This window comes from Oryctolagus cuniculus, chromosome 7 (assembly GCF_964237555.1).
Source record: "Oryctolagus cuniculus chromosome 7, mOryCun1.1, whole genome shotgun sequence".
NCBI classification, from domain to species: domain Eukaryota; kingdom Metazoa; phylum Chordata; class Mammalia; order Lagomorpha; family Leporidae; genus Oryctolagus; species Oryctolagus cuniculus.
In genome coordinates this window covers 15,748,811-15,761,285 of record NC_091438.1, presented here as the reverse complement: position 1 = coordinate 15,761,285, position 12,475 = coordinate 15,748,811, and the positions used below count along the sequence as shown (strand labels likewise).

At 54.5% G+C, this 12,475-nt stretch overlaps 1 protein-coding gene and 1 long non-coding RNA gene across 6 annotated transcripts in view; both read left to right on the top strand.

The window, feature by feature from the left end:
* Nucleotides 1–3,235, top strand: part of LOC138850482 (transcription factor RelB-like) — a 47,579-nt gene extending 44,344 nt beyond the window's left edge. For all 5 annotated transcript variants that reach the window (XR_011390292.1, XR_011390291.1, XM_070077264.1 and 2 more), the window contains 2 exons: nucleotides 357–528; nucleotides 602–3,235. The gene's annotated coding sequence lies outside the window, so the exon portion shown is untranslated. The remainder of the gene's footprint in view (nucleotides 1–356; nucleotides 529–601) is intronic.
* Nucleotides 3,236–4,248: 1,013 nt separating this feature from the next.
* On the top strand, nucleotides 4,249–12,254 carry LOC138850481 (uncharacterized). Its single transcript, XR_011390290.1, has 3 exons — nucleotides 4,249–4,538; nucleotides 5,436–5,483; nucleotides 6,654–12,254. It is a non-coding gene; the product is annotated as an uncharacterized lncRNA (long non-coding RNA).
* Nucleotides 12,255–12,475: the final 221 nt, after the last annotated feature.

Below are 12,475 nucleotides of genomic sequence, written 5' to 3'. Positions count from 1 at the left end.
AGTGTGGGAGGCAGGGCCGTTTCTGTCCTCGTCCTTGGCAACATTTTGTCTTGTGGGAAACCAGAGCAGCAGCAAGCACACAGGGGAGTGCCCTGGCAGGGGGTGGGGGTGGGGCAGAGTGAGGGCTGCACAGTAGGGGTGACCTGGAGCCTCTCAGAGGAGAGGCTGAGCCCAAGATGCCAGGGAGGGAGCCAGGCCCAGGTCTGTTGATGGGCAGAGCGAGTGCACAGGCCCTGAGGTAGGTCAGCAGGCCCTGGTGTTGGCAGTGGCAAAGAGGCGGTGTGAGTGTGGTGGAGGGCGTGGGAGGGGCTGGGTGAGACGGCCCCGCCCCCTGCTCACAGGTGTCTTCTCCACAGGCTTCATCACCATGACGCCCCAGCTCTTCATCAACTACAAGCTCAGGTCTGTGGCCCACCTGCCCTGGCACATGCTCACCCACAAGGCCCTCGACACCTTCATTGAGGACCTGTTTGCCTTCATCATCAAGATGCCCGCCTGTCATGTGCTGGATCTGCTGCCTGAGGGATGGTGAGGACCAGTGGCTGGCGGGGGCTCCTGGCTTTCTGCCTGCGCTCACGCCACCTCCCCTGTCTCCCTGCAGACCTGGTCTTCTTCAACCTCTACCAGAGGTGGATCTAGCACGTCGATCCCACCAGGGTGAACGAGTTGGGCATAAGTGGGCAGGATGACACAGCCGCCCCTGCCTCTACCGGCGAGGAGCCCCAGGAAGCCCCTGCGAAGGCAGCTGAGGACAAGAAGAAGTATTAGGTGCCATGGTCCCTGCCTTCCCAGACTCCTGGTGACAGCACCCGCCTCCCTGGCCTCTGCTCCCCCCACCCCGCCACCTCCCTGGACAGGTGAGGCCGGGGCCCAGGGTGCGCCGGTGGTGGGGGCCGTCTGTCCTCTGTGTTCCCAGCCATCTTGCCCTGCCACAACCATGGGGAAGCCAACAGGGCGGTGCCGGGGTGGGCTGGGCGGGGGCGGTGCTGGGGCCCCTCCAGGTGCCCTCGGCTGCCCATCATCTTGTTCTTCTTCCCCAAGCACCCCTGCCCCCACACCTCCGCCCTTTAACAGTGTGGATTTAATAAATTCATATGGTGTTTAACTTAATTTCAGCCCCTCCCCTCCTGGGCTGCACACTGGGCGGGAGCCCTGCAGGGGGCCGGGAACCTGTGCCCAGCCTTGCCCTTCACTAGTTCTGCTGCCTCCAGCCCTCGAGGGCCCTTTTGTCCCAGTCCCCAGTTCCCAGAAGCCCCGAACTGCTTGCCTTGAGCTTCTTGCTCGGGCTCAGCCTGGGCCCAGTTCAGAGCAGCACACGCCCACCGCAAGGTCCAGTCCCACACTCCAGCAGGGCTGGGAGCGTGGTGGGCATCCAGGGCTGCTGCATGTGTGAGCTGTGGGCACCCCTGGACTGGGACCCGGCCCCCTGGGGCACAAGTGCCTGGCCAGGCCCCCCACTTCAAGGGTGAGCACCCTGGCCTGCACTCCGAGGGCGGGGCCCTGCAGCCATGGATGGAGGCTTTTGTGCTGAGGCCCCCCAGGCTCCTGCAGGCTCCCCATGGAGCCAGGCAGGGAGCCTACAGGCCAGCAGAGGGGGCCAGTGTGGCTGCCTCCCTCCTGCTGGCTTCCTCGCCAGTGCTATGTGTCCCCGGGCCGCTGAGTTCCCTAGGAGCTTGGATGCCATGGGCTCATGGGCCACCCCACCTCACCGGCCACATTGCCCCGGCTCCTCCCCCACAGCTCTGGGCCCAAGCTTTCCAAGCTTCTTGTTTGTTTAGTTTTAATCTCATCTGCTTGAAAGGCAGAGTGACAAAGGGATCTCCTTCCACCTATGGCTCACGCCCCAGATGCCTGCAATGGCCAGGGCTGGGCCAGGCCAAAGCCAGGAGCCGGGAGCACCATCCAGGTCTCCATGGGGGCAGCAGGGTCCCAAGCGCTCGAGCCATCTGTGCCTTCCCCGGGTGTGCATCTGCAGGAAATAGTGCTGGAAGTGGTGCATCTGGGACTCTAGCGCGCTCTGGTGCGGGGTGTGGGCCTCGCAGGCAGCCTCTTCCTTCAGCGCCCAGGAATTTGGCAAGGCACCTGGGCTGCCCCGCACCTCTGCCAGGCCTCTCCCTGTCTCTTGCCAATGCTGGCCGTCTGTCCAGCTGCTGGAGGGAACTTTGTAAAGCTCGGGCACAGCACAGCCAGCCCCTGCTCTGACCCCACCATGGCCCCGGGGTCATCATGAGAGCTCTGGCTTCTAACCCTTGAGCAACCTTAGGGGAGGGGGGTGGGGCTTCTTAACCACACCCACCCAGCCTTGGCATAATTTTTCACCTCCAAGTGCTCCCCTGCACCTTGAACTCGCCCCAGGCTCACCACTCCACACCTGCGCACCCTCCAGGTCGCAGTTCCAGTGCTGCCTCTTCTGGGAAGCCTTCCCTGACCTTCAAGCTGAGTCAGGTGCTCTGTGAGCTCCCCCACTGAGGGTGATCACTGCCTGGGGGTCAGCCTGCACAGGACAGACCCATGAGGATGTGGCTGAGCTCGGGGGGCCAGGTGCACGGCCGAGCACAGAGCAGGGGCTCCAGCAGGCGAGTGGATAACGTCTCCCCAGACCTGCAGAAGCGCAGTCCCTGCAGTGCAGACACCAGGTGCGCTCAGTGCTCCTGGGCTGTGGGTCCATGTGCACAGCCCAGCAGAAACCCTGAGAGCCAAGGATGTTGACCTGTCCTCTCAGGGGACCAGACGTGCGTGTGGGCCAGAGGGGACCCGTGGGGGCGCCTGGGTCTGTCATCATGGGAGCCCCCTTGGTGGCTCCTTACCACTAGCCAGGCTGTAGACTAAGCACAGTAATGATTTGCTTTCTCCAGCGCACTTGATGTTACTCTGTGTGGGGTTAAAAACAACCCAAAGCCAATACTGGTGCTCGCGCTGTGGTGTAGCAGGCTAAGCCTCCATCTGCAGCTCCGGCATCCCATGTGGGTGCCAATTCAAGTCCCGGCTGCTCTACTTCCCATCTGGCTTTCTGCTATGGCCTGGGAAAGCAGTAGAAGATGGTCCAAGTCCTTGGGCCCCTGAACCCACGTGGGATACCGGAAGAAGCTCCTGGCTCCTGGCTTCGGATCGGCACAGCTCTGGCCATTGCAGCCATCTGGGGAGTGAACCAGCAGATGGAAGACCTCTCTCTCTCTCTCTTTGCCTCTGCCTCTCTGTAACTCTGCCTTTCAAATAAATAAATATTTAAAAAATAAAAAAAGCATATACTGTCTCATGTGTAAAAAAGACATTTCACAATGTATATCCATTTAAAAGGCAGAAAACAGAACCAGCAAGCTACCTGCTGGTTCACTCCCAGATGCCTGCAACAGCCAGGGCGGGGGCCCAGCCAGGAGCCTAAAACCCAGTGCTGGTCTCCCCCATACTTGAGCCATTGCCGCTCTTCCCACGGCACACCTTAGCAGGAGCCTGGAATCCAAAGCAGAGCCAGGGCTGGACCCCGGGCCCTCCGATGTGTAATGGGAGTGTCCCAGTGTTCCCATAAAAAAAAAAAAAAAGGTCTGATTGGAGCACAGCCACGCTGGTCATTGTGCCCCGGCTTTGGCTGTTCCTGGGCAGCAGAGTGAGAGCACCCGGCTGGGCAGAGCCTGAGCCTGGCGTGGTCACCGTCCCACCCTTTGCAGACAGTGGCCGCTCTGTACCTCTCTCCAGGGCCTGAAGGGCTGGGAGCCACGCTCAGTCCACTGCCAGGGCCGGGCCCGGCCTGGGGAGTGCTGTGCCCAGGGTCCAGGGCAGCTGGCGGCTCACACGGGGCTCGGTCAGCCTAGGCTGGGCCACTCTGCCTGGACAACGCAGTAAAGAGCTGGAACACCCAAAAGCCACCCACGGGCCACGCGGGATGCGGGCGCTTGCCCTACGTGTGGGCCCCCGGGATGTCACTGATGTCCCTGTGCTCCCGGGGGCGCGTCCACGGCCTTGCACAGCTGTCCAGGCACTGGAGGACCACCAGGGGCGGGGCGCAAGTCCCAGAGCCCGTGCCCAGCCTACGCTTGTACCACCACGGAAAGTGACTGCGAAGCCCCGGGCCTTAGAAGCGCCAGGCTCCCGTCTCACGCAGAGACCAGGCTCGCGGACTCAGTGGTCTCTGCAAGGCAATGGGCAGCTGGAGACGCCGCCTCGGCCCCTCCCCTTCCCGGCCGGCCCCGCCCCCGGGTCACGTGACGCGCGGGGGTTTTCCAGTTCCCCTGCCGTGAGGTCACCGCGGCGAGCGGGCCAATGGGCGCTCAGGCCGGCGGCGCCTGGGAATTCCGCTGCCCGGTCACCGCCCACCACCTGCTGGCCCGGCCAGAGGCCCCCAGCAGCCCCGGGCGCAGCGCGTCCTGCCCCGCCTGCGGCCCCAGCCCCTGCGCCGCTCGTCCGGGCCGCGGTCGTCCGCGGGGCTGCTCGCGTGCGCGCTTGGGTCTGGGCCGGCCTCTGAGCCGCGCGTCCCCGCTGGCCGGGCCATGCCGAGTCGCCGCGTCGCCAGACAGCCCGCTGCGCCGGAGCTGGGGCCCTGGGTAAGCGGAGCCCGGGTTAGGAGACGTCTCGGGGGGCTCCGGGGCTCCCGCGGGACGCTGGGGGCGGTGCGGAGGCTGCGGGGACGCGGGGACGTTGCGCTCCTGGGAGAAAGCCGCAGAGTAAGAAGGGTCCGGCCCGAGGTGCGGCCGAGGCGAGGCGTCCCAGCAAGGAGTGAGAAGGGGGCGGGGCCTGACCCTGAGGCAGACAAGGGGCGGGGCTCCGGTAGGCGAGGGGGAGGGGCCTGTCCTGCGGGGGCGGGGCCTGCGCGCGAGGACTTGATGGGATCTGGGCCTGGGGCGAAGAAGGAAGCGCGGCGCAGTGGGAGGGCCGAGGGGGCGTGGCATGCCGACGGGAACGCCCCGTTGTGAGGGCGGGGCCTGTGGCCGAGAACTCGCCCTCGCGGGTGGGGGCAGGGCCTGACCTTGAAGCAGAGAAGGGGGCGGGGCCCCGCTTGGCGAGCACGAAGTGGGGGTGCCTGGCCTGCGGTGGGGGGGCCCAGGGCGAAGAAGGAAGCGCGGAGCAGTCGGAGGGCCGAGGGGGCGGGGCCTGCCGCCGGAAACGCCCCGCGATGAGGCCCGCCTCCCTGACCATGTAGCTGGGCCGTGAGTTTCCCTGGGAGCAGGAAGGGGCTGGGGGCTCCTGTAATGAGGGTAGGGGCGCTTCCAGGCCCGACCTTAGCGGGGAGACGGAGGGGGCCTGAGCAGGAGGGAGGCTGGGGTGCGTGACAGGAGCTGAGGAGGGGGCTCCGGCTGGCAGCGAGTCCGGGAAGAAGACAGTGGGGAGGCAGGGGGCTTGTGCCCGAGGGGCGGGGCTTAGAGCCTAGGGGCGGGGCGTGGGATGCTGGGGTCCTGGGGCCACACCGCATGCTCCCAAGAGTCCAGCCTCGCTCTCTGCAGGGTCTGCTGACCTCTCCTCGCTCGCACTCACCGTCTCCAGGACCACAGGTGAGCAGCGCTCCACGGTCCCCGCGCGCCGGGGATCTCGGGCATGCGAGTGGGGCTGGGGGAGGCCGGGCGGGCTCTGTTTAGGGGGGTTTCTCGCCTGACAGGCGGTTGAGGTGGGCCCCGAGGGGTCCCCCCCGAGACAGGAAAACCAGTCACCTGCTCTGAGAGATGCAACGTGGGACAGCAGGGGCGGGGTTGGATTTGGGCTCTACAAGCTGTGTGAGCATCTGCAAACCGCCTCCCCGCCCAGGCCTCAGTGTTCCTCATCTGTAGGATGGGCATGATTGAGAACGCAGGGACCTGAGTAACCGTTCAAAGCAGTGCCCTGCACAAAGAGAGCCTCAGCGACCGTGAAGTGTCATTGGCATAGTAAGTGATCGCTAGTCTAAAACAGCTCTTTTTTCTTAAGACTTAGTTTTTTTATTCTTATTTGAAAAGCCAAGAGACAGAGCTCTTCCATCCGCTCGTTCAGTCGCCAAATATCCATGACAGCCAGGGCTGGGCCGGGCCAAAGCCATGAGCTTGGAGCTCCCTCTGGGTCTCCCATGTGGGTCTCCCATGTGGGTGGCAGAAACTTGGGTACTCAGGCCATCCTCCACTGCTTTCCCAGGCCACAGCAGAGAGCTGGATCAGAAGTGGAGCAGCTGGGACTCAATCTGGCGCCCATATGGGATGCCAGCACTGCAGGCGGAGGATTAGCCAAGTGAGCCACGGCGCCGGCTCCCTAAAGTGCAGAGTTTAAAGGTTTGAGTTCAAGCAAGCTAATTTTATGGTAAAACTAAGCTAAAAATACAAATTATTGGAGTAATACAATAAACTTCAGAGTCTCAAAAACGTTATATTAATAATAACTAAGATACAATACAGAATTATGTAAAAATCAGAAAAATATGAACATTCCCATAAGAAAAGATGTTCAAGAAATAATAATGAAGAGAGACTCAGAGGCAGCTGAGATGTTGAATTCAGCAGAAAATAATTCTAAAGAAATTATGTTTATGTGTATGATGTAAAGGAAAATATGCTTATATTGAATGAAAAAATAAAACAGACTTTAGCAGGGGAACAGAAATTATAAAAATATTCAAAATATTCAAATAGAAACTTTAAACTTTAAAAAGGCAATATTGGCCAGCACCGTGGCTCACTTGGTTAATCCTCCGCCTGCAGCTCCAGCATCCCATGTGCTTGGGTCCCTGCACCCGCATGGGTGACCAGGAGGAAGCACCTGGCTCCTGAATATGGATCGGTACAGCGCCAGCTGTGGCAGCCATTTGGGGAGTGAACCAATGGATGTAAGACCTTTCTCTCTATCTCTCCCTCTCACTGTCTGTAACTCTGTCAAACAAATAAAAATTAAAAAAAAAAAAAGTTCATGGGGCTGGCACTCTGGCTCACTTGGTTAATCCTCCTCCTGCAGCTCTGGCATCCCATATGGGCACTGGGTTCTAGGCCCGGTTGCTCCTCTTCTGGTCCAGCTCTCTGCTGTCGCCTGGGAGGGCAGTGGAGGATGGCCTAAGCACTTGGGCCTCTACACCTGCATGGAAGACCAGGAGGAGGTACCTGGCTCCTGGCTTCACACTGGTGCAGCGCCAGCCGTAGCCGCCATTTGGGGGGTGATCCAATGGAAGGAAGACCTCTCTCTCTCTCTCTCTCTCTCACTGTCTATAACTCTGTCAAATTAAAAAAAAATGCAATATCTGCAAATCAAAATCTTCATGGGATAGGCTTAAATTCAAGATGTTTCTGGCTAAGGAGTCAGTAAATTGAATATCCATCAGAAGTAATTAGAAATTTGGAAATGTAGATCAAAATGAAGTGCAGAAAGATGAACAGTTTCCTTGTAGTATGTGGGACAACATACATGGAAGCCAAGTCCAAGAATCATAGAAAAAGGGAGAATGGGGTAAAAGACAAAGAAATGATAAAGACTGAAAATGTCTCCAATTTGATGGAAGATGTAAGTTGACAGATGCAGAACGCTCAGCAGCCCCAGGTAGTATAAATGTGAGGATGTCAGACTGATGGAACCAAAGCTAAAGAGGAAACCTGGAAAGCAGCTCAGGGCAATGACTCACTACAAATAGGGGCAAGTGATACGTGTGATAGCTCATTTGTGAACCACAGCTATGGATGGTAGATGGTAGAACAACATCTTTAAAATGCTGAGGGAAAATAATTGAGCCAAAAGTCTATGGCCAGGGAAAATATTGAATACAAGTGAAGGGAAGACATTTAAAAAAAAAAAGAAATTGAAATTGTTCATTTCCAGTGGACCTATAATGTAAGAATTGCTAAAGGAAGTCTTTCAGGCTAAAGAAAAATAATTCCAGATAGAAATGTGCATATTGAAGAAGGGAATAATAAATAATAAATAAATAATAAATATCTGGATATATACAAAAGATATTTTTGTCTTAATTTCTTTAAAATACATAGTGTTGTTTAATACAAAAATATCTATATTTTCTTGTGGAGTTTATAGAGTATTTAGGTATAATAACTACAGACACTGTACCATAAATGATAGTGGCTCAGAAAATGCAGTTACAGTATTGCAATGTTTCCACATTTAAAATGAAATAATACAGCATTAAAGCACAGAAATAATTAAAAGTTAAGAGTGCATATTGAAATCAGAGTACTCAATAAAATTAATGTAAACAGCGTAGCTAAAAAGGCAGTAGACAAAAGGTAATGCCAAAAATCTACTAAAATAAATCAAAAATAGACAGGAAGGAAGGAAAAGGACTCAAAAAAAGAAGATGAAGAACAAGCAAATCATAAAATAGTAGAGCAAATTCCAACCACATCTACAGTCATCGTCATAGATTGTCAAAATAATCAAGACCAATGATATTCTATCTTTAAAGATGCATTGCAAAAACAAAATCCTGATGAGATGAAAGTAAATAGATGAATCCAGGACTTCTACTTTTGCAATCATATATTATAATCTGAAATAAGTCTGAATAAGTTTAAAAAGATCAAAATAATAAAGAATATGTTCTCTGTCTATACAGGGATTTATGGCTTTAAATTTTTGTTTACTGATTGATTTGAGAGGCAGAGAGACAGAGACAGACAAATGGGGTTCCCTTCTACCTGTTCACTTCCCAAGTGCTTGCAATGGCTGGGGCTGGGCCAGAAGAAGCCAGGGACAGAGAACTTAATTCAGGTCTCCCATGTAGATGGCAGGGACCCAACTTGCTGAGCCATCACTTTCTCCTTTCCAGGATGCATCTTATCAGAAAGCTGAAGTCAGAAACAGAACTGGGACCTGAACCCAGGCACTTTGATATGGAATCAAGAGTCTTAGCATCTTAACCACTTGGACGAATGCCCACCTCCATCCTGAAATTTAATAGATGGCATGCTTGTTGGTATAGAAGTATCAAAGGGAATACATAGATTTGGCAGTCACAAGATATTAGATTTATTTATAAAAACCAATCACATTTTATGTAATATCAATAAACAAAATTATAATTTAATAACAATTATTTAAAAGCATCAAATAACAAAATGGCAAGAAATAGATTTAATATTAATAAAATATATGCAAGACATCACATAGAAAGTGAAAACACATTGGTCAGAGAAAATAAAGTTAGAATAGATGGAGAAATAAGCCATAGACTAAATTGTCAATTATCTCCTAACTAATGTGGATTCAAGGCAACCCAAATAGAAATCCCAGAACTTTTTTATTAGAATTTGATAACTGATTTTTTAAATTCATATGAGAAAATAAACAACCTATGCAAAGCTCTCTTACAAAAGAAAAACAAGGTTGAGGTTCTGTACTATCTAACTTCATGAAAAACCATAACAATAAACAAGACAATATGACATAAGCATAGAGATTGACTAATAAATCAATGGGAAAGAATGAAAACCCCATAAGTAGCCCCAAATTTACATGTTCATTTTATTTTTGTTAAAATAGCTTAAGCAATCCAATTCAAAGAAAAAGAAAATGATTTTAATAAATGATGGTCATGTGTGAAGAAAATGAACCCTAGGAGCAAAAAATGCTGAAAATATGAAAAGTTGGAGTTTGCATTTTACTTTTTATCTTTGCATTTTTATGTTTGCATTTATTGCTCAGTTTGCTCAGTGGCCCTCCTCCAACAGCTTGGAAGTCCAGGGGGGTTGCAGGGAGCTGGATCTGAGCCTGGCTCACTCAGAACAGGTGGGATCCCAGGAGGGACTGGCCAGCATCCCTGGCCAGCGTGGGCCAGCGCCAGGGCACACATTGGCCACCCTCATCTCTGTTCCCTGTGGCATCCTTGGCAGCCTGGGCCCTCGACATCACTGCCTCACCGAACCCCCCCCCCCACAACCCCATATACCCAGAAGGCCATGGGAGAGCCATGCGACAACCCCTAGAATGTTGGTGTGTGTGAGGGCACCAATGGGGAGCTGCTGACCATGGGGCAGTGGACAGACACTTTCTGGCAACTGTGTGGGTGCCTTGGATATCTGCAGTGGGAGGTAGGTGCTGAAGTGTGGGTGCTGTGGGTGGGCCCCAGCAGATTCACGGTACAGACGGTGGATTTTTGATGCAGGCAGCAGCACGGACACACACAGGTTAACTGCACCACGAGAAGGACACTGGAGTGTGGAGAAGCTTGAATGCCCCGTGCAGCTCTCGAGAAGTCAAAACCCATCCCCAGGGCTGGCGCTGTGGTGTGGTGGGGAAATCCGCAGTCTGCAGTGCCGGCATCCCAGATGGGCACTGGTTCAAGTCCCAGCTGCTTCACTTATGTCCCAACTCTGCCTACCACACTAGCATCCCATATGGATGTTGGTTCTAATCTCCCCTGCTCCACTTCTGATCCAGCTCCCTGCTGTGGCCTGGGAGAGCAGTGGAAGATGGCCCAAGTCCTTGGGCCCCTGCACCCACGTGGGAGACCTGGAAGAGGCTCCTGGCTCCTGGTTTTGGTTCAGTACAGCTCTGGCCACCGTGGCCATTTGGGAAATGAACCAGCGGATGGACCGCATTCTCCATTCTCTCTCTCTGCCTCTGCTTCTCTGCACTCTGCCTTTCCAATAAAAATAAATAAATCCTTTAAAAAAAAAATCCCCAGGGAAAGGGCATAGCTCTTTCTCCTGGGATCTGGGGGTTGGGGTGGGGGAGGCATTGCAGCCGAGTGGGAAAGAGCATCCCAGGACCTGGATGGCGAGATGCCATCATCTGCCTGGGGTGGGCGGGTGTCACATGGTGTAGACAGCCATTAAATCCCATTCCGCTGAACTTTACCTTGGTGCATTTTCTATTTATGGTAAAACACAGGAAAGTTGCCGTTTCGGTCATTTTAACCATGCAGCGTATCCACCACCACCGGGTCCAGAATTTCTCCCTGTCCCACAGGGACCCCAGCCCCAGCTCCACCACCCTCTGCCCTCCAGGACGGCGACTCCTGCCAGGCGCCACTGGCCCTGCTCACTCAGCGGCATCCTCTGGGTGCATCTGTGCCGCATCACCAGCCAGAGCCGCCTCGCCCGCTGTGTGCACCTCTGCTTCCTCAAGTTCGCGGGAGATGGAATCAAAACATAAACCTGTCCTGGTGCAAACAGATTGAAAAAGTCCGCGGAAACTGCATGGATTTCCGGGGAAATATTTTAAAACCCCAGTGATGGGCCAGTGCTCTGGTGCAGTGGGTGAGGCCCCCAGCTGTGGCTCTGGCATCCCATATGGGTGCCAGATCAAGTCCTGGCTGCTCCACTTCCAATCCAGCTCCCTGTTAATGCACCTGGGAAAGCAGTGGGAGATGGCCCAAGTCCTTGGGCCCCTGCACCCACGTGGGAGACCTGAAGGAACCTCCTGGCTCCTGGCTTCATCTTGGCCCAGCTCCGGCCATTGCAGTCATCTGGGAGGTGAACCAGTGGATGGAAGACCTCTGTGTGTGTCTGTCTCTCCCTCTAACTCTCAAATAAATAAATAACATGCTCAGAACACTTGCATCAGCCTACAGTTGGGCAAAATCATCTAGCACAAAACCTATTATTTTAAAAACCATGAAAATGTCTCTACAACCCAAAGCAATGCACAGAGCCAGTGACTTCCTCATCAAATCCCAACGAAATGGGAAAAATCCCAAGCTTCACATGGAGCCACAGAACATTCCAAGGAGCCAGTGCAACCCTGAGGAGAGAGAAGCTGCAGGCACCGCCTGACTGCAGGGAGTCAGAGAGGCCGGGGCCCGCAGGGCAGCAGCCCCGGAGCAGTGAGCAGAAGAGACTGGGTGGGGAGCAGACCAGACGTCCACTCACAGGGATGCCTGACCCTGGCCTCCCAGCACACAGGAAACCACCTTCAGGTAAACGGGAGCTCCAGGACACAGGACCCCAAAACACAGGCAACGAATGGAAAAACTGGACAATGGGGTGGGGAGGAAGAGCATGAGGGGCCGGACATAGACTGAGAGGAAGAGTGTGAGGGGCCGGACATGGACCAGGAGGAAGAGTGTGAAGGGCCGGACATGGAAGGGGAAGAAAGCTGGCAGACGCCTGTGCAGTTAGGGACGCATGACAAACAGGGCTCAAAGTGCAACCAAGAAAACAAACTGTCTAAAAGCAGGCCAGAGACCCACAGAGACATGTCTCAAAAGCCACACCAGTGCCCACTAGATACTTCACTATTTTAAGATTTATCTATCTATTTGAAAGGCAGAGTTACACAGACAGAATCTTCCATCCACTGGTTAACTCCCCAGATGGCTGCAACCACTTGAGTTGTGCCAATCCGAAGTCAGGAGCCAGGAGCTTCTTCTAGGTCTCTCATGTGGGTGCAGTGGCCCAAGCACTGGGCCATCTTCTACTGCTCTCCCAGGCCACAGCAGGGAGCTGGATCAGAAGTGGAGCAGGGGAGATTAGAACCAACATCCATATGGGATGCTAGTGTGGTAGGCAGAGCCTTTACCTGCTACGTCACAGAGCATGCCCCAATAGATGCTGAAAAAAGCTCACTGTCACTCGTCAGGGAA